At 35.6% G+C, this 23,686-nt stretch overlaps 1 protein-coding gene across 3 annotated transcripts in view; it reads left to right on the plus strand.

The window, feature by feature from the left end:
* LOC138702824 (ras-related and estrogen-regulated growth inhibitor) overlaps window positions 1-23,686 on the plus strand; it is a 161,359-nt gene that overhangs the window by 115,232 nt on the left and 22,441 nt on the right. The gene's annotated exons all lie outside the window — the stretch shown is intronic.

Here is a 23,686-nt window from a genome sequence, read left to right on the forward strand (position 1 = left end):
TCCTAACAGAAATTAATGTTCTGAGAAAGGAGCTAAGACAGCCCAGCCACTAACTGGCGAATAAAAGCTGGTGGGGGAAACCGGGATACGACGTAGGCAAATGGACGACAGTACCTGTGCGAAAATGATTCAATATTGAAAGGTCTTTCGTCACTGGAAAACGCAAACATATTTTTGGAACGTAATGTTTACTATGACCGTAAGGCTACTATGACTGTATATGCGGTGTTGGATCTGTGTGGAGGACGGTTGAACTTCATTAGTAGAAGGGGTGGGAGTGAAGTACATTCAAAAACTCAGGTACAATAAAAATTGAAGTAAAAATAAAATGATATCCCTGTATTTTATCATAACCTTTATACTGTTTCCTTAGCAACGTGTTTATTTCCTTTCCGGAAAATAAAGTTTTAAGCGTTATTGTAGCTTTCAGTTGTTTCAACCTATCTGCATCTTCATAGTTTTATATTTTCTTCACAGAACACATCGCAATGTCATTCAGTATTATATTTTTTACAAACAATATGCTTGTATTATTAAATCTGGATGATGATAAATTGTTGCTGCTACTTTCTGCAGTGGCATCTGTAACTGCTTTTGTTTCCTGGGTTGGGAGAAATTTTAACATAAACGTGCGTTGAGTCCAGGCTCAACTTGTATTTGTGTTCTTCGAATGAAGATGGTTTCCTCTATGTTTCTTTAGGATATCAGCCAAAGTCCACGACCAATAGATTGACTGCCTAACTGTCTAACTATAGATCGGTCCTTTGTCCGTCAATCTCTGAAGTCGGACATTTTGTCGTATCCAACTACAAAACTATGAAAATAAATCGAAGTTGAAAGAACCAGGTTCTTAATGATCATTCAACTGCTTATTTTGAAAACAAATACGAGACTAACGGAAAAAGAACATGCAGCATTTAACGTTAGTGAAGATTCTTCTTCCATGCATACCGTATCAATTAATGTCCGCTAGTGTATGGTGTAACAGATGACGTAATATTTACCGTACTTTTACTACACGTACCGGTATTGATATTTATTTAGCCAGGAATTAACAGTATAATATTATTGTTATCATTATGTATTATTACAAACCAGTAAAATCTGACAAACACAAAAGAAAAGAAGACCTATATTGAAAAAAATTAAAAAAAAAATACCCTTAGATATAAATTACAGTGAGCGGCAAAATTCGCTACCCCGCTACGCTCGATTGACTACTACGCTTTCCTTGAGTGGTATGCGATTCGCAACGAAGCCAAGACTATGATGGACACTTCCGTATTCTACTAAAATACCTGACCTCGACCCAAGTTCGAGGCCAGGCCAGGTCTGAGATTTTTCATTGACTGTTACACTTTTGTTACGTCACACTACTTTTGAACAATAAAACGGTACGAAAGGACGTCTTTCAATCAATCATGGCTGCTTATCGCACAATTTTATCGCGTCCCTAGCATTTGTTTAATTTTATCACTACCCTAGCATTTGTTTCTTTGTTTGCCAACATTTCAAACTGCACTGGTCTGGACGTCAAAAAACAGAAAATTACAAACCACTCCAGTCGATGCACAGCAGTTTCAAATATGACTCGCATTGGCATTCAAGAACAAGAATTAATAAAGATCACTGGTCATATATGAAGAGCACCATTCGGAAATCCTGAATAAGTTGAGGGATACACCATGTACATCAACGAGTTCACTTCTTTTACGCACACGTCCAATATAACATCAACTGAACCACCAACCACTAAAACATTCAAATTTGAAAATTGTACTTTCAATAATTGTTTCTTTTAAAATTATTCATGTTTATTTTGTATTTCATCATCGTTAATTAAAACGTTTCTTGTTTATTTCATCATCCCTAATTAAAACTTTTCTAACACTTGTTTATATTATTTAGGTTATGTTTGTTATAGCTTCTGCTATATGATATTATGGATAGTCACGTATCAGAGATTGTTTAATACTAAGAGTTATTGAAAATCATCTGTCAAGTGATGTTGATTACTGGGATCCGGATAATTGAAGTGGAACGCAACTGTTTTAATAAAAATGAAACTGAATCAACAAAGCCTTCTTGACTAGTAACTGTCTACAGAGTTCAATGAAAATTCCATAGTTGGCACAACTGACAACAAGAAAACAATCATAAAACACTACTGCCATCTAGCGTAATGATGAGATGGTACAATAATACATTTGAAGACAGTTGTATTTTCGTAAGTCAATTAATATTTTATTGTATTGGAGTACTTCGTTACTTCTAATCTTTATATACTTTCTTCTAATCGTGTAATAGTCAATTAAATCCCACTCGAGTTTTGATTTTCTCTAGATAAATCTGCTCGTGTTCCACTCGGAGATTTATCGATAAAATCAAAACCTATAGTGACATTACTGTTGAAAAATCCATAGTGACATTTGTGGCGGCCACAGGGTCGCAGTTGTTTTTTCTCGGAGTTCTCCTGTTTCTCCATATGAAGCATCTACATCATTCCGTCACCATTCCGTAGCATTCCCCGATCACCGGCTGGCGACGCACGGAGGGGCTGGACTAGGAACGAAGGGGATTGCCTGTTCGAAACCTGGGTACGCAGCGAACCTTAGTGTAGTCAGCCGGTGTGGTCGCAGTGTTGGGCCATAGCAAATTCCATTCCAAAATTACCTGATGAGGTCGTAACTCTACCTCAGAGAAACGAAATTAGACAACGAATAAGTAAAAGTGCTAGGCTGGCTAAGACATCACGACATATATTTCCTTTCTACATCAGCGATTCTCAATAGGCGATCCGCGGACCATATATGGCTCGCCAAAGGGTTAGTTCTAGCCCACAGAGAAAACATTAATGAACAGGAAAATAAGCCTAATCACATGATGTATTTATGCGAACTATGACTGTTTCGAAATAGTACATTATGCAACGAGCCTATAATGATAGTAATTAAGAAGCGAGTATGGATGTTTATGAAACGAGCGCAAGCGAGTTTCATAATTTTCATACGAGCTTCTTAATTACCATTATAGGCGACTTTCATACGACTTTTTATGCTCCACCATATCTCTAACTTGAAATTATTCATTTTATTTGTATCTAACTGACCTTGAGCAATACCTCGTAAATTGTGAGATGTGCGCAGACGCGAAAGTATTGATTTTTCCCGAGGAACAGATGTCCACATTGACGTTGATAGCCTATAAGAACCTACAGAGTAAACTAAATATTAACTTTGATATAACATTGAAATTAAATTACACATTGAAAAACGAGATGACAAATTGAATTTATTTGAATATTATTTACAATTAACGCTAATTATTATAGTAACAGAACATAACCTTCTGCGACAGTATTGCATTTCCAGCCTCCGTGACTTTTCGCTAATTCTCTTTCGATTGCATATCCGAGAATAATCGATACTTGCGGTTTTATAACGGTACAAAGCTGACTTGTCATTGGCTGAACACCTGTAAGCTGACTTGTGATTGGCTGAACACCTGTACTTCAATGAGTAGGTGTACTTTAATGACATGCATTAAAGGACTGCTACCAGGTGTATAATTACTACATTTCGGCATGGTCGAGCGTAAAATATTAAGTAGGTACAAGTCTTCAGATATTTTTCCAAATAAATTTTATCAATTTTATCGGCACAATTGACTTGGCAACATTTGCGAACCCTCACATATAAATACTATTTTTTCAGAAGGGGAAGCTATCGGATTTTACTGAAATGAAGCAAAGTAGCTTATAATTTGTAACATGTGACATCCATGGCTCAAAAGAACTTAAAAGTCGTTTAATGATATTACAGCTTTTGGACAAAATAATTGTCCAAATATGAATATTTTTCGTCAATTATTAGAAATTATTAAAGTGTAGAGGGGGAAAATTTCTCATTGACATAAATATCCTTAATGCTTATTATTGTTTTTGTTGTTAGCGTCCATTTTAATTAGTATGGAACCTGGCATAGTACCATAATAACTCTGTTCTACGTCATGACCAGGTAGCGAAACTTGCTGCCCGATGGAACAGGTTTGCTATTCCTTTACTATAAGTACGTGCGTGTGAGTAGAGTCAGGGTCAGCGGTGGAGAGGGATGGGCAGAGAACATAACTCCAGATTTTTCTCTTGATTTACTGTCAACTCCAATGGCGTAGCATAAAATTTTGAGCAGGGGAAGCTAACTCAAATTTTCTTCCATGTACGCATGAGAAAACGTATTGTAAAAATATAGTCTTAAAATAAATAGTAGTCAATGTCAAGTCAGCAGTCGAAGATTGGTTGGAACCTCGTAACACCAATAAGGCATCACCTCAAATAGTACATAGTAAATTATGATTTCATGGTTTATACATATCTCTAACAAATAGACACGTATACGTATAATTTAACACTAGCTCACTCTGTCATATTTAGAGAAATCACAATATTAACGGTAAATACAGTATTAGTAATTACGTAAGTATGCGTCTGTCTTGGTTGTGTCCTTCACTGATAGCAAGGGAGTCGGTCGTTTGTTTTTAAATTACACTTTTGTTCATAAGTCAGTCTTGATAACGGAATTGTCCTAAAATTCAAGTAAATTAGTGTCAGCAACAATTATTTCACTCATTATTTATTATATCAGCCACAATGCACACTAACACTTCAACTGAACACAACTCACGAAAGGGATAACTCGGAAACTAAATTCTTTTCCATGTTAAAGCTAGCTTCTTGCGAGCCTTGCGACCAGGGTAGTTTTGTTAGAAAGAGATGGAAAATCTGAGGGGTGGGTTACACAGAAGAATGAGAGGATTGAAAGCTGATGTGTGCAGGCTTAATGTTTACTGCTGCATCACAAATCATCCTGAGCTGCCGCATCACAATATTTAACGCGTAAATATAAATTGTATTAAAATTAATAAATAATTTTGTTCATAAACTGCAGGTTTGTTATAAAATTATTATTAACTAGGGAAGCTGAGCTTTTTAGCTTACATTAACGCTACGCCACTGGTCAACTCCACTGTAAAATTGTGTGTAATTATTGGTTTCTTTTGATCCTTTTAATTTCTATTTTGTCTCACATATAACTGCTATTGAAATTCCTTTCTTTGCCAATATGTCATCTAGTTCAGTGATGTCAAAGCAAGCGCATTTTTCTGACCTTGACGTCGTGCGCGGGCAGCAAGCGCTAAGTATGGAAAGAGGAAGGGTTGTGTATATGAATAAGCAACCTGTTGGATTAAGAAAACAGTGGTGCACAAACTTCAAACGGAACGTGAAATTTGATGTCGTTATTTTAATATGGCTTCTTTCTGTTTAATATTATCTATATTGTCTGTAAAACAAAAGTACTAACACTGATTTCTTAATATTGCACTTGTGTTTTAAATCTTAATAACATAATAGAGAGTTAAGAAGGAATATTCACTTAAATTCCGTAGTAGTATAATATTATACTGTATTAAGTGGATGAAACACTTCATTCATAAAGAAAGTGATATTCCAAAGAAAGAGATTGAGTATGACATGATAAGTTGGAATTTATATTAATGGTATCTTTAGCCTTCTAAAAGTAATCAATAAACTAATGAAACTAATATTACAGTACAAAGCAAAGTTACCTAGGTACTGTATCTGTTTCAAGTGTAACTAATATTACATAACAAAACTCTTATCGCATTATGCTTTTAAGGTGATATTTGTGAGCAACTTCCTATCATCAGAATATTAAATTATTTTCTCGAAATCCGCTGAAGCTATAGAGCTGACATTTTTACAACACATGGGCACGTATCTTTTGCTTATGATGTAACAGTAGTTGCTTTGTTAATTCATTTCCTTACAAACAATTTCCATGCGAATATTTTCAAAATTTTCAATACACTATCTTCAGTAGTACGTATATACGGTATATTAGATTTACGAAAACATTCTGTAAGGCTACTAAATAAATAGGCCTATACCTGAAAATTTCACTTTTCTACACGAAAAGTTGAGAAAGTATTTCTTTTGAATAAAAAAATGAAACTTGTGAAAAATGAGCATTAAAATTAAAACTTACATTCTTATAATGCACTTATACTTCTCAGGCAAATCTAAAAATTACCATGGATACAGTTTTAATAAGTTCTCTTCCCTTATCTATTGAATCAGTGCTGGCCATCCCTGAATATAGCTCGACCAAGCGGCATATACCACCTCTTTCGTCTGTCTCTTTCCTTTCCGCTGTAAAGCGCTCAGGCTCTCCTGGGCTCTAAAGCGCGCGCTTGCTCCTTGACATTCCTGATCTAGTTGATCATCCTTGTGAAATATACCCTGTACATTCCATGTTGCCAGTTTAAGAATGTTTTCACTTTTCCAAGAATTGTCCTTAGCCTTGCCATTGTCGTCAATAGAATTATCAATCCGGTCCATCCGAGGCTTATTGTGAGATTGGAAAGCAGTTATGAAATTACTGCCCAACGGGTTGCCGGCCCGAATTGGTGGGGTTCCCACCTATACAGCATTTCCTCTGTATATGATGTTGTGGTTATACCGCCAACACTCGGTCCCCAGAGCCTCGTTTGTTAAAACGGGTTGCACCACGGGAAGGTGAGGATGGGATTTGGATAGGAGAGGTTATAGAATGCACTTCACTATTCCTTGCAACCCTTCAGTTTGGACTTAAAGACTCAAATATAAGAATTACTTAAGCTTATCAGTAAACTGATGATTCAGAAAATTGAAAAATACGAATAATTAATTAAATGGCGATCTTACTCGTGTTAATAGTGTAAGCATGTGCGGCTTACAGCTGTTTCGGTGCTTCTTCACACCATCCTCAGAGCCTACTAGATCTCGGCATCATCTCGAACTTCGCTGCCTTTGTGTGGGTGCGTTCGTGTGATGAAGAGTTGTGTCAAATAGTGTGTGTGTTCTGAAATTGATCTGTGTGTTGAGAATTTGATCGGGGTGTGTTTTATCGTGTCTGTATATTTCGTATTGTTCTAGTGTGTTGAGTTTTTGGTTTTTGGGTTGTATTGTAGGATTTCCATGTCTGTATTTATGTTGTTGTATGTGTGGTTGGCATTAGTTATGTGTTCGGCATATGTAGATGTATTGTGTCCTCTGGTTATTGCTTTAATGTGTTCTTTGTATCGAGTTTGGAATGATCTGCCTGTCTGTCCAATGTAGAAACTGTCGCAACTATTGCATATACACCTGTGTGGTTGTATTTATTTGTTTGTGTGTTGAGATGTCTTTGTAGTGTGTTTTCTGTTCTGTATGCTATGTTGTATTTCTGTTTTCTGAATGAGGATGCGATCTTGTGTGTGTTTTTGTTTTCGTATGTTAGTGTGATGTATTTCTTGTGTTCTGTGTGTTTTTGTGTTTGTTAAGTTTTTGTTTTGTCTTCCTTATGATGTTGTCTATTATGTTTGGGTTGTAACCGTTTTCTTGTGCTATGTATTTGATTGTGTTCACTTCTTCATTGTAGTGTTGTTGGCTCATGGGTATGTTCAGTAATCTGTGTACCATTGTCCTGAATGCAGCATGTTTGTGTTGTGTGGGGTGGTTAGATGTGTTGTGTATGTGTGTGGTGGTGGTGGTGGTTGGTTTTCTGTATATTTTGAAGGTGTGTTTGTTGTCAACTTTTGTTATGGTGATGTCTAGGAAATTTATGGAGTTGTTTTCAAGTTCCAGTGTGTATTGAAGTTTTGGGTGTATTTTGTTTATGTATTGGTGTAGTTTGTGTATTTGTCTTTTGTTTCCTTTGTATAGTATGAGTATGTCGTCTACGTATCTGTGCCAGTATATCATGTTGTCTGCATACTTGTTGTGTTCATTGTTGAGTATGTATGTTTGTTCTATGTTGTGTAAAAATATCTCTGCTAGTATGCTGGATATGGGTGACCCCATTGGCAATCCTTCTGTTTGGGTGTAGTGTTTGTTGTTGTGTGTGAAATAGTTTTGCGTTGTTATGATGTCTGTGATTTCGATGATTTCTTCGATGTGTTCTTGTCTGTGAGCATTTGTTTTAGTATCTGTAATGTGTCTTGTATTGGTATGTTAGTGTATAAGTTAGTGATGTCCGCTAGTTACTCAATTACTTATATTCAAGTGTTAAAAGTAGTGTACGCAAGATTCAAAATGGACTAAAATAGAAACAAGCATTTGAGTATAAAATATTACTTCTGTCCTCGGATCTACGTATGAACTCGAAAATATCTGTCCCTAGAAGGGAAGTACTGTAACTGAAAACCACTATCTACTTCTTCCACCATAATCTGAACACACGCTCTCGTCATGAAACAATACTAACAATACCATCCCGTCGCACCTCCTCATACTCATCCTCTTTCACAATAGCCCTGCCAAGACTCTGGAATTCGCTACCTGCTAGCATCAGGGACTGTCGAAATAAAATTGAATTCAAACGCAAGCTTACTAGGCACTTGGTCAGTAATTGATTTCTTGTAAATAGTTTCTTTAATCTATTACAAAATATTTCAATATCCAGTAATTTCATCACTATACAATTTTGTTATTCTATATTTAATTTGTAATTCAGTAAATATAAAATATTCTTTGTTTCTCTATGATAAATTATCTAGCTTTAATTAGTCAGGTAATCTTTTCGTACTTTGATTTTATTGTAATTGTAAATTTAATACTAATTGTAATGTTATTTGTAATTGTAATTATAAATTTAATACTAATTGTAATTTTATTGTTCATATTGTAGTTGGAATCCTGGTAGAGGGGCAGAGAAGGCCTGACGGCCTTATCTCTACCAGGTTAAATAAATAAATACTACTACTACTGGGAGGGTTAAATACACTGAGAAGTGACAATATTTTAAAATAAATACATACTAAATTATTCTAACTTGTTGCTTTATTTATTGGATGACGTAGTGCATTTATTTATTTATACATCTAAGTTACTTATTTAATGTAGTTCACTAGACAGATGATTAAATGTGTCATAAAGAGTTCAGCAACACAAAAATTAACAGCCTCGTAAATTCGTTCAACTATGCAACGATAAAGACATTCCGTTGCGGCAACGAATCTCGTTAGCGTGATCCACACGGCATCTGACGGCCAATTACATCACTCTACTAAGTAGCTGTTTGCATTTACGCTGTGGACGCAGTTTATCTCCGTATCAGCTGATACAAAAACGTGTGTCGGATCCTAGGCAGCAGCTAGCTCTCGCAGGACGCATGTTTTTATGCCAAGCACACAGTCTAGAATTTATAGCTTCTTTCCATTACGTCACACCTCAACAAGAGAAAAATTATGGCTCACGAGAACCGAGCCACACGATTCTCTAAGACGCAAAACCCTAGCCGACGCTGAATTCCGAGAATATGCATATAGCTGCTTAATCCACGGGCTTAAATGAACTGTCGAAAAATTATTTCTTGTCGATAAATTAAAATTCTACAGTCTCTCTTACTTTATCATTACAAGTATGAATAATAGCGCAGCACAAAGAAAAATACTTCGAGAAATTCACTAAAGCAAATGTGACAGACATAAAAAGAAGTTTTAGTATTTAGTATTAGTATTTATTTATTTAACCTGGTAGAGATAAGGCCGTCAGGCCTTCTCTGCCCGTCTACCAGGGGATTACAACTGTAACGTGAACAATAAAATTACAATTAATATTAAGTTTACAATTACAATTACAATAAAAATTAAAGTACGACAAGAATACCTGATTAATGAAAGCTAGACATTTTAACATAGAAGTTAAGAACAAAGAATATTTTTGTATTTACTGAATTACAAATTAAACCTACAATAACAAAATTCTATAGTGATGAAATTACCGGATATTGAAATATTTTGTGATAGATTAAGAGAACTATTTACAAGAAACCATGTCTGAAGTTTTCTGTGTAGCCTACAACAGTGATCGCAAAATGTGATCTCGCAAGGCATCAGGGTTGAGAAAAACCCGGGTATTTAAAAAAAGACCCAACCCAGTGGGTTTTACTGGGTTTTTATGGGTTTCTTTGGGTTTTATTGGGTTTTTCTCTAATGGGTATTAAATAGTTCAATTTCGTGACTAAGTGATTCAGAACACCAACATATTCTAAGAACTACTTCATGAGCAAAAACTGGTAAATTAAATAAGCAAAGATTGGTAAATTATTATTAAATATTCTTAAGTTGGCAGCCTGCCCTTCCACTATCTTGCTAATATGTTAGATCCAAGATTCAGAGGGGAAAGAATAACTGCAGATCAAGAGGAAAGTGCAGAAAATTGGCTCACAGAGATTCATCCAGAGTGGGTGACAAGTGTTATGTCTTTTAGGATTGCTGATTCTGATTATTTTCCTGCTACTATGTTTTCTGACGCAGTTGTACAACAGTTCAGTCCAAAAAATGGTGGAAAATAATAGAATTGAAAACAACAAAAAAGGGGAACTTGCCAACAGGATTTATTAGCTTTGTGAAAAGTTTAATTTCTTGCCCTGCCAGCACTGCATCCATTGAGAGCATCTTCTCCACCTATGGGCTTGTTTGGTCAAAGTTAAGAAATAAGTTAGGAGAGGAAAAAGCTGAGAAATTAGTGAAGATCTACAGATTTCTGCATGTTAAGAAGGACTGAATTGTGATGTAGTTAATATTAATACCATTCTACAATAAAACACCGTGTTGATGAAAGTAATTTTTTCTTTATAATGAAACATATGATGCACCTTTTTGTAATATTTTGTATGTTGATTAAATTACGAGAAATAAATATATGGGTTTTTTTTGGGTTTTGTGCCGGGTTTTATTGAAGGTTTTTTTTTTAAAAAAAACCCATATGGTTTTTTTTGGGTCGGGTTAAATTACAACAACCCTGCAAGGCATGCCCCTAAACGAATCTGAACCCAGACCAAACTTAAGAAGTGACAACACATCCTTTGCTTAGGCAGAGCGCCCACTGGAACGACAAGCGACAACAACACGACACGGATTTGCTGCTTTGCTTGTTGCTAACGTGTATGTTCTTATATAACCCATAATATGAAATGAACGGAAGCCACTCATCTGATCAGACAACAACTCGACACTGTCTGTGTTGTTCACAGTGCTGCATGCTCCACTTTTTGTTGTACCAATTGTGAGTTGGTAATGCAAGGGTTAAGATGAGAGACGATCCTAATTTCAATATAGCCTTTATTGAACTTATTAAAGATTTGCCATGTCTTTTGATACTACATCTATTTTTGGGATTGAAAACATAATAAACCTATTGCAAAATCATTTTATCTTATTTACACAGAATAATTTACCGCTCAATATTATAATAGGGCGAAATATAAAGATATTCTAATAACCTTTGCACACTTTCCGCTATCTGGAGCTCGGATTTCATACACAATCACACTCCCATGTGTCGCAATCAGCTCTAGAATATTACTGCTTTCCATTGACTAGCTAAAGGAATGTATAAAGGATTCTGTATAAGCACAAAATGACAAAATGTTAGGAGTGTCCGTAAATAGGAACTGTCCGGTAATTGGCCCCTCTACCCTATAAACATATTGTAAACACATGTTTACTTTGATATGGACGAGAAACGAACAATTATTATTTATCTGATGTATAAACATATAGGCGTATTTACTTGATAGTTACCAGAAGGCATTCTTCAGCATTGTCTGAAATCCTGAAGTTAGTGTTCTTTTTAGAAATTGCAGATCCAACTTTCTGTACCAACACATTATAGTAATATGCGATACAAGAGCGGTATGTTGACGTTTTCATGTTCGAGGAAAAGATTGAAAAAGCGAAACGTAGTTGAGCTTTTTTAATTTCCGAGAATTGAAAGAAAACATACCGCTCGTGTATCGTACATTATTTTGTGCGAAGATCGTTTATTACATACCTGAAAGACGAATTTCTAATTAGTTGCAATGAAATCTCCATCTTGGTTTCTGTTTAATGATGGCAACTTCGGAAAACCAAAATATCTTTCTTCAACATTGTTGCTATAAAATGTTTTCTGTGTTTACTATACTCCAGCAGGCCGTGATATACGTCTGTCTTTTTTTTCCCCCAGTCTATAAATGCGAACTTAAAACAAACGGTAAGGTTATGTAATGATTTATTTTTCATTTTAATATTTTAACAATATTATTTATATAACATATTGCAGTAATAACATCGGCATCTGGAATCTTGTTGATTTTTCCACGGCTTCCTTAATGTTACTTGTATCGTGGAGTAGTAGACTTTACTTAATTTTTGCAAATATTTAAAAGCAATAATTAACATTGCAATTTATGTGAAATTGCAGTGGTAAGTTTCCAATTTATAATTATTACTATGTTAAACGTCTCTAAAAATAATATGTTAAAAGCCTAAAGCAGTAAAATGAATGTCGCGCTTAAGCGGTAAGAAGAGGGAAATTGTTATGTGTGTTAGGTTGGGAATACTGAATGTGGTATTTCACACTTACCGCGTATTGGTTCTGTGCGAAAAACAAGCAAATACGCACGATCTCGAACAAAATACTTCTCAACTCATTCTGTAGAATATTTTAAATCTTTCTGGGTATATATTTAATTCTTTGAACAGTTTAAAAGCACCGCGTTGTTCTAAATTAGCATGCCAAAAAGGAAGCTCCCAGAATCGTCTCCTATGTTTTCTGTCACTGTAATTTGATATTAGCTAAATTAACTAGATTGAGAACGCCCTCATCCTCCGACGACATGTTGTATGACTGAATCAGTCCAGTGAGTACCAGGTCACGTTGCTGTCATGTTGCTATCATAGTTCGTGTTGGATCATTGTTTTTGTCGTATCACTATCATATTAGTGGGCTCTCTGTCTTAGCTTTTTGTCAGGGCAAGGGCGGCCCGAGTCCTATTGGAAATGCATCCCGCAAACTAGCAAGAAGTGTGGGCTACGAGAGTCATCAAAATGAATGCACTCATTCTCAAACTGAAATATTATTTTTAACTGATTACAAATAAACACTTGTGAATAATAAGGAATAATGTCATGTGCATTATGACTAACTATCCAACATATTAACTAATAGGTCCAACTATGTCTGTTTGAGGCAAAAGTTCCTAGGCAAATGCAACTAACCTCCAATATTGTTCACTGGTGTGATAAGATCATTACTGAGCGATTCTAACATTCAAAATAGTGAAGCTCTTTTAATAGCAGCTGGAATTTCCTAACTCTAAAGAGACTAGGAATGCCTTTACAGCTGAAAAAACATGTTATGTTTTTATACTTCCTTTGAAGTATGCAATTAAGATGATTAAGATGCTCACAGATTTCAGCAAGCAATCTGATGTCGCTTATAGAATCCTCGTTTTCTAATTACAGAAGAGAGATTTCCTAAAATGAATAAATAGATAGGCAGACGAAAAATAAAAATATATATTAATTATTAAATAATTAAGTAATTATGCACCCAGTAAAGTACAGGGACATCATTTTATTTTTACTTCAATTTTATTGTACCTGAGTTTTTTAATGTACTTCATTCCCACCCCCTCTAATAGTAAACTTCCAACCGTCTTCCACATAGAATCAAGGCCGCGTATACTGTCAAAGTCGCCTTACGGTGATAGTAAACAATACTGACTTAGTGAGTACAGTACGTTCCAGAAATATGTTCGCGTTTTCCAGTGACGAAAGAGCTTTCAATATTGAATCATATTTTCGCACAGGTACTGTCGTCCGTTTGCCTACGTCGCATCCCAGTTTCCCCCACCCGCTTCTGTTCGCCCCTCTGTAAAGACTAGTGGCTGGGCTGTCTTAGCTCTTTTTTTGAAAACATTAATTTCCGTTAGGAATTGAACGTCTACGTAATATTATAAAATTATTTAAAACAATTTAAATAAAAGGGCCTCGTTAATTGTCACGTGATTTCCCTCCTTTCTACGACCCTGGACGGACAGTAGATAGCATGTCTGAGTAATTTTATCTTTTCGGATCGGGCAGAAGTGAAGATTGAATTTACAGTACGTAAGGTATTCTTTTATAGAGTAGGTACAGAATTATTTCAACATGAGTTACTAGTACGAAGGACGAAACTGGTAATTTGAATTAGGTACAATAGTCTATAGAGCGATAATAAATTGTGTTTAAATATCCATATTATGATTATTTTTCAATTTAACTTCATTCTCTATATTGTACGCTAATGTGTTGTAGACAGTATAATATACACTGCATAATGAATACGTCCACATGGACAGCTCAGTTCGTGAGTAAAAACACTTATTGTTAATACAGTACTATACTTTGATTAAAGAAAAATCTAATGAAAATCATCAAACTCAAAATCGCCATATTTCCTAGTTTACGTAAATGGATGAACTACTTTTCTTCCCTCCTATACCTAGTAAAGTGATTTGTTTGTATTTTACGCCAGTATCATCGAACTCCAGTCGTGGAAACGGGTAGCAAACGGTGTTTCCGGTTCTTAACCGTTAATCCAAAGGTATAGCCAGGTTAATATTAGTAATGTTAGTAAAAATAAAATGATGTCCCTGTATATTTTACTACATTAAAATCATCACACATTATCTTTTCATTCCATAAGAAAACATCACTTTCGCATTCGTTTTTAAAACTACATTTACGTTAAGATCTTTATGGTACAATTATACTAGCTGAGGCAAGTTCCGACAATGAGGCTTGTTGTTGACATTCTAACACACAACCAAATACCAGCTGGTACTCCGAGCGCTGAATAAAGAGGTAGGTTCACGTCATAATCTCAAGGACGCGAATCAAAGCTGAACACCCCTGGTTTAGACAGACATAATCAGCTGCTGTTATCCAGCGCTGTCTCAAGACTGTGTAGAGATAGGCATGCAATACCTACTCAAAACCAATAAACGTCCACGAAAACTTGTATTTAGGACGAAATGTGAGGATAAATATTTTTTCTGTAGTCATAACGAGAACTTGAAATGTTTACTGTGCTCTAAAATATCAATGGGTATTATGCAACGGCATTTCGTGTCATGTCACGACTTAATTACAAATTGGTATGCAAACTGAACCAAATTTATATTGTGGGGACCGTGCCAAGTGTCAGAAAAAGAGTTTCATCATTTTGTACGTCTGCAGTCACTTTCAAAGTTTTCTGAATCAAGAAAAAATAAGATGATTTGAAGACTTCAAACTAATGGAAAATTATTTGCAAATCCTTCTACTAAAGCCATAGTGAAAGTAAGACCTGTAAGAATTATGCTGGTTTAGATTTTTAAGAGAGAAGTTTTATATGATATTCTTATTGAATTTGGTATTGCCAAGAAACTAGTTCGAGTAATTAAAATGTGTCTCAGTGAAATGTACAGCAGAGTCCGTATAGGCCAGTTTCTATCTGATGCTTTTCTAATTCACTGTGGGCTAAAGCAAGGAGATGCACTATCACCTTTACTTTTTAACTCTGCTCTAGAGTATGCCATTAGGAAAGTCCAGGATAACAGAGAGGGTTTGGAATTGAACGGGTTACATCAGCTGCTTGTCTATGCGGATGACGTGAATATGTTAGGAGAAAATCCACAAACGATTAGGGAAAACACGGGAATTCTACTTGAAGCAAGTAAAGCGATTGGTTTGGAAGTAAATCCCGAAAAGACAAAGTACTCGTATATGATTATGTCTCGTGACCAGAATATTGTACGAAATGGAAATATAAAAATTGGACACTTATCCTTCCAAGAGGTGGAAAAATTCAAATATCTTGGAGCAACAGTAACAAATATAAATGACACTCGGGAGGAAATTAAACGCAGAATAAATATGGGAAATGCCTGTTATTATACGGTTGAGAAGCTTTTGTCATCTAGTCTGCTGTCAAAAAATCTGAAAGTTAGAATTTACAAAACAGTTATATTACCGGTACCGGTTGTTCTGTATGGCTGTGAAACTTGGACTCTCACTTTGAGAGAGGAACAGAGATTAAAGGTGTTTGAGAATAAGGTTCTTAGGAAAATATTTGGAGCTAAGAGGGATGAAGTTACAGGAGAATGGAGAAAGTTACACAACGCAGAACTGCACGCATTGTATTCTTCACCTGACATAGGCCTAATTATGAACATAAAATCCAGACGTTTGAGATGGGCAGGGCATGTAGCACGTATGGGCGAATCCATAAATGCTTATAGAGTGTTAGTTGGGAGGCCGGAGGGAAAAAGACCTTTAGGGAGGCCGAGACGTAGATGGGAAGATAATATTAAAATGGATTTGAGGGAAGTGGGATATGATGATAGAGAATGGATTAATCTTGCTCAGGATAGGGACCGATGGCGGGCTTATGTGAGGGCGGCAATGAACCTCCGAGTTCCTTAAAAGCCAGTAAGTAAGTTTTTTTTAAATGTTGACCCCTCTAAATATCCACTTCCCAGGTCATTTCCTGCCAGAATCAGAACTGTGTTCGAAACATTTTTATGTAATTTAACATACTAAAATCGTTTCACAGAAATCGGCCTTCGTGTACAATTAACAGTGGCTATTTATGTGGTAACCCCTAATGTTGAAAGATTAGTGAGGTAAAACGTGTGGTTCAGTATAAACACACTTGAGTGAAAACCAAGAAAAAAAACGAACACAGATGAAACGAATGTAATACTAAACAGATTTTCATGCTTTCTTCCCTTTGTTATTATTTCTGTGTTATAGATTTTTTTTGTATTCAATTGACATTCGAGAAAAAATGGGAGTATGAGGGTACAGTACATCAGTTACTTGTACATTTCAAAAGCAATTCATACGGGTACATATCTTATCATGTCAGTGTTAATCAGTCACTTAGATATTCAACAGCATTTCTATAAAATTCATCAGAGGGACTAAGAATTCTGTTGTGAAATAGGAACTACTTCTAAAGACCCCCAAAAGTTTTTTAATTGATGGCAGAATAAATTTCTCTTCTTTCCTGGAGCTCAGTCTTTTATTAACTTAGATAACAACAGAAGATTCGACTGCAGATATGTCAATTTCAATTTTGATTATGGCTTCATGGAAAAGCTGCAAAGTTGCATTAGCACAATTTATCACAATGTGCAAGAATCATTAAACCATATTAATAATTAAGAATGAAAAATCTGGGAATATCTGCAGATATGTCAATTTCAATCTTGATCATGGCTTCATGGAAAAGCGGCAAAGTTGCATTAGCACAATTTATCACAACAATGAGCAAGGATCATTAAACCATATTAATACCGGGTAATTAAGAATGAAAAATCTGGGAATATCTGTAATATCTGCAGATATGTCAATTTCAATTTTGATTATGGCTTCATGGAAAAGCTGCAAAGTTGCATTAGCACAATTTATCACAATGTGCAAGGATCATTAAACCATATTAATAATTAAGAATGAAAATCCGGAAATATCTGGGAAAGAATTATTAAGTTGGTGGGCGAAATTTTTCCGGAGACAGAAAGCAAAATTTGGGGGCTGTCTCCGCGAAACAGGAATGTCTGGTAACCTTAACTTTAGCGACATCGTGGTTGTTGGTCACAACAGAAACTAACGACATCTCGGAGGAAGGAAAAGTAATTTTTATTGTGACATGACGATGTTTAACTAACCTAACCTAACTCAACCTAACTTCCGGAGAGTGAGGGATAGTCTAAAGCATAACTGAATGGAAGTCAAACAATAAGAAGTAGAGAAACAGTGGATACGAACGGTATCGCTAAAGTAAACAATTACGTTATTATTATTATTATTATTATTATTGTTATTATTTTCTAATAAATATGTATTATTATCTAATTGCATTTCTCCACTCTTATCTTGCGTCTCGTTTTCAAAATTTATCCACCCATCATAACCTAGACACACGATCACAACACTCCTCAATATTATCCATTCCCTCCCACCGAACATCCTCATATTCATTTTCTTTCACTGTGGCTGTTCCTCGGCTTTGGAATTCCCTACCGAGTAATGTCAGGGACTGTCAGACATCAAACCAATTTAAGAATAGGCTAACGAGATATTTTTCTAACAATTCTTGTTAACAATATCTAATGTTAATGTTTAATGATAAATATCTAATCTAAATTATTTCATTATTATTATTATTATTATTATTATTATTATAACTATTTCTTACCAATGTTTATTATTGTCACACTAACATTACTCATCCAACTTTCATTATTTACTTTCATGTTGTTTTATGGTCTAGATATTAATGTAATAACTATGTAAGCAAATGTATTCAATTAGAATTAGAGTCTGGCTGGGCGGAAGAGAAGGCCTACTGGCCTTAGCTCTGCCAGATTAAATAAATAAATTATTAAATTAAATGATTATTATTAAATTATTATTCTTGTCTGTACTATATTTATGTAAGCGCTTTAAGTCTGTTGGATTGCACCCCGCAGGAGTATTTGTTGTTGATTTAGGTAACTTAGTTTGTATCATATCATGTACCAGTAAGTTAAACTAAAAACTTGAATAAATTTAAAACTTTGAAACAAATTAATTCACCCTGGATCAATTATGCACTTCAATACACGCGATATTAGGAAATATAGTAAATAAATGTACTCTACCTTATACACTTTCTGTCAAGTATTTTGTAAAACACACTGTAATTAGGGAAATCAAAAACAAAAGAATAATAGTAATAAATTAAGGTACTTTATGTCTTAAATTCTTACAATTCAAAAGTATTATAGGCCTACATAGGCCTATATTTTCAATTTACAACAGTCTGTGAAGAAAGTAATTGAAAATTCAATTAAAACACTAATTTTGCAATGGACATCCTAACCCAAAACCAATAAACTAAGCATGGTTATAAGTTAAATAACTATCTACAAGCATTCCCACTACAGTAGGTAACCAACTTACCGACATGATGTGTCTCCAGCTCCTTAATGCCAAGTCTTGAAATCACCAGCAAAGTTCTTTAATTCACTGCACTATTTTTTATCACAATTTCACAAAACATAGGCGCAAAAAATCTTATATTCGCGTTTTTTTTTCTTTTATACAAACGAAATATCACGGCGATTGTCCTTTTAAGTCTTAAGTACTATAATCCATGTTGAATTTTTCGTACACTACTTTTAAAGGCTCTGAGGATGGTGTCAAGTAGCACCGAAACAGCTGTAAGCCGCACATGCTTACATAATTAACACGAGTAAGATCGCCATTTAATCAATTATTCTTTAATAGTATGGATAGTTAATGTCACTTAACTAGTATGGAGGGGTCTATGAGACCTCTATCTGTTATTATTTTGACAATATAAAATGTTCAGTTTTAATTAGAAGTTGTATGGGGTAGAAACATGGATATTACGACGAAGTGAAGGGAATAGAAGCATTTGAAATGTGGATATGGAGAAGAATGGAACGTGTGAAGTGGACAGACAGAATAAGAAATGAAGCTGTGTTGGAAAGAGTGGGTGAAGAAAGAATGATGCTGAAACTGATCAGGAAGAGGAAATGAAATTGATTGGGTCACTGGCTGAGAAGAGTTCGGGGCAGAAGAAGATATCAGATGATAAACGACATTAAGATATATGGATCATATGAGGAGACAAAGAGGAAGGCAGAAAATAGGAAAGGCTGGAGAATGCTGAGTTTGCAGTGAAAGACCTGCCCTTAGGCAGAACACGTATGTATGTAAGTATGTAACTACTATAGTACATCTGTGAGACAGCTTCAAACTAAACTGAATATCATTTGAACTTCTTGGGATGCAGCTGTCGTCCTAGCTGAAAGGTAGACAAAGCAATGGAGGAACTGGCTTTAAGATAAAATAAATGGAGAAGGGGGGGGGGGGAAACAGGAAGCGGTCTAGGAGACGGTCCATAGTAAGAGTTAAATTTGGCGAAGTACCCCAGTTAATACAATAAACTAGGCCTACTGACTGGAAGATTCCGAGTTCAAACCCTGGTGGTACCGAGATTATGTCCGTTGTCAAAGCTTCCAGAACTAACCCCGAATCCACTTTGCTTCCCATATTACCGGATCTTTTCCGTGAGTAAAAAGCAGCTGGAGCGTGATGCCGAGACCACATCACCTCATTCTAGTGCCCAGGTCGAGAAATCATGGAGTTGTACCTCCATGCCCCCCACGGGTCTAATGGAGATTTCTTACATTACTTCTGAATGTAGTCCTACAGTAATTTCATACTCATAATCACCAATATCTGGCCATGTAGCGACTACTCTAACCTAACCTTGTAGATCATAAATCTTACAGCCGAAATCACTAATTTTAACAAACAAATAAATGGATACCAAAAAAGTATAATATTACATAATAGCGTCTGCATGATTTTCTTTTAAATATACAGAAAGATTCATATTTTTTAAACGGATTCAACTTACGCTACAAGTAATCAGAATGTTCAACACGACAGTATTTTGCCACTAGTAACCAAAATCCTTCATTTTCAGAAGAAATAATGATATAACGAGCACCAGAATTATATTATACAATAGATTACACATAATTTTCTCTTAAATACAAACCGATTCCATATTTACAACGCAGATTAAATTAATACACACAAATATCAACACTTTACATGAATCGAACAATGGCGGACACGATTTACATTAAAATATTGACGGTGATACCAACGATCGATCAAATTATTTCTCTATGATCTAGTTTATACAGTCACGAAGCTCAATACGTAGTAAATATGCATCCATAGATCAGTTGCTAACCACTAGGATCGCTAATATCGTCTCATTACAGACAATGCGAAATAGTATCTGCACAGTCTATTGTTCCTAGCACCCTCAAAACTCAAGCTTCGCGACTGTATATACTAGACTGTGCTCATCATACCTACGTTAAGGAACTTAGTTTTTAATTTCAGGTACTTCGATACTACTGTATGATGTTGGTAACGAAATCCAAGCTGACGAAGGTTGTAAGATGTACAGTATTAACATATTTGAGACAATAAAAGCTACAATTTTCACCATATTTTCAGTAATTGTTCAAAATGCATTTCAAGATCTAACATATTCGTCATCTATCATCCTGAATTTATGAATGATCGTATTGGAATATTCTGTCACATGTCTGCTGAATAAGCATAGAGGTAGCTATAGCAACTATGAAACTCGTATAGTAAAAAAAAAAAAAAAAATACTGGTACTTTATTTCAGAGATCTCTAATAGATACACGTACAGACGGAATCTCAATACATTCCCACGTAACAATATTAATCCGAAGGCGAAAAAAAATACAAAAGGGAGTTTTTTTTTATATTTATTGCAGGAGTAGTGCTATACTAATCGAATACAGCTCACACTACTGCTGTCAAAAACAATGACTTTAGGTTAGGACTCAAGGCTGATATTCGAACTTTTTTTAGTAGGTTATTTTACGATGTTGTATCAACATCTCAGGTTATTTTGCGTCTGAATGAAATGCAGGTGAAATGAGTCTGGGGTCCAGCACTGTTAATTGCCCAGCATTTGCTCATATTGGGTTGGGGGGGGGGGGGGAACTCAACCAGGTAACTTGTCCCAACCGGGATTCGAAGCCAGGCCACCTGGTTTCGCTGTCAGACACGCTAACCGTTACTCCACAGGTGTGGACATTTTCGAACTGATGATTTAGTAATTATACAGGATGTTTCAGGAAGAATGATAAATATTTTAGGGGGTGGTAGTTTTGAATGTTACGGGCTTGCACCTCAGCCTTAGGCTTATTGTGCCCACCACTCCTGTTCTGTGAATGATATTTTGTCGCCAAATAATCGCGCTCTTGTACATATACAGCACACTGCACTGTGAACTTAATGGCAATGATGATATGTGAATAAATAATGGCGAAATGAGTCCTAGGTCCAACGCTGAAAGTTAACCAGCAATTTTGCTTCAGTTATTGAGAGAAAACCTTACTTACTTACTGGCTTTTAAGGAACCCGGAGGTTCATTGCCGCCCTCACATAAGCCCGCCATTGGTCCCTATCCTGAGCAAGATTAATCCAATCTCTATCATCATATCCCACCTCCCTTAAATCCATTTTAATATTATCTTCCCATCTACGTCTCGGCCTCCCTAAAGGTCTTTTTCCCTCCGGCCTCCCAACTAACATTCTATATGCATTTCTGGATTCGCCCATATGTGCTACATGCCCTGCCCATCTCAAACGTCTGGATTTCAAGTTCCTAATTATGTCAGGTGAAGAATACAATGAGTGCAGTTCTGCGTTGTGTAACTTTCTCCATTCTCCTGTAACTTCATCCCTTTTAGCCTGAAATATTTTCCTAAGCACCTTATTCTCAAACACCCTTAACCTATGTTCCTCTCTCAAAGTGAGAGTTCAAGTTTCACAACCATACAGAAGAACCGGTAATATAACTGTTTTATAAATTCTAACTTTCAGATTTTTTGACAGCAGACTGGATGACAACAGCTTCTCAACCGAATAATAACAGGCATTTCTCATATTTATTCTGTGTTTAATTTCCTCCCGAGTGTCATTTATATTTGTTACTGTAGCTCCAAGATATTTGAACTTCTCCACCTCTTCAAAAGATAAATTTCCAATTTTTATATTTCCATTTCGTACAATATTCTCGTCACGAGACATAATCATATACTTTGTCTTTTCGGGATTTATTTCCAAACCTATCTCTTTACTTGTTTCCAGTAAAATTCTCGTGTTTTCCCTAATCGTTATTGAGAGAAAACCTAGGGAAAAAAAACTTAAACTAAACGACATTTCATACAAGTTGAGAGGATGCGAAGGCATTTCTTTCCCCTTTTACTTGCCCCGAGTAACAGAACGGTGGCTGTTACCTCTTATACCTGCACCCCCGCAAGTTGCACATGCAAGAAAATAAAATGTTAAATAAAGTGCAGAAGTGGATATAAAATACAGTAACACAGATCTTTGACAATTACATGTTAGAGTACATTTTAGTGTCATTCTTACAATATTTCCCACTAATAATTAATTAAATTAAGGGATGTTAGTTTGTATTATGAAGTCAGGGGGGAGCGACACAATGCAGATTGTCTCGTCGCTTATGCTGTATAGTAGCAACTAGCGGTGAAGAAAACATTTATCTTCTCCTGTCAGTAGCTTTTTAATGTGCCAGTTGATATAAACAACAACAAAATGAAATATTAACGCTTAGTATAGGCCAGCCGTGGCGAAGAAGAGTTCGTGCGCCGAGCCACTGTGTAACCTGCAACGTGCATAGCACCTGTGGAGGGAGGCGGACACCCGAAGGGGAAGTGAAGCAACTGTCTGACTCCGTAACGGATTTTCATTTTCTTACATCCAGCATTTAAAATATAATTTTATACAGTACAAGGCTACAAACTAATGTTTTGTACGTACAACGAAAAGAGAAATGTACAAGAAAACATAGACCACATTAGGAACCTCCTGTGGACACAAAACTTGAGCAATTTTAATCATACAGGTTTTTAGAAATTCCCTTCCTGAAATGCCTTACAACTCTTCGCAATTTCCCAAGCTACCAAATAACTAGTGTAGTTCCTTTTCTGTGCCATGCTTTGTGTATTACTAGTAGTCTGGGGTTCATTTCTTTCTTTCAATTCCAGCAGTTTATTTGCTCGATCTATACCTGTTAACGAAATAAGAGTATGACTATTCATCCGCAAATAAAGACTGATAATTATTCCGATAACAATAATAACAATAGTAATAATAGTAATAGGTTAATAATAACAATGATAATAATAATAATAA

The sequence above is a fragment of the Periplaneta americana genome, chromosome 7 (genome assembly GCF_040183065.1).
Source record: "Periplaneta americana isolate PAMFEO1 chromosome 7, P.americana_PAMFEO1_priV1, whole genome shotgun sequence".
Taxonomy (NCBI): domain Eukaryota; kingdom Metazoa; phylum Arthropoda; class Insecta; order Blattodea; family Blattidae; genus Periplaneta; species Periplaneta americana.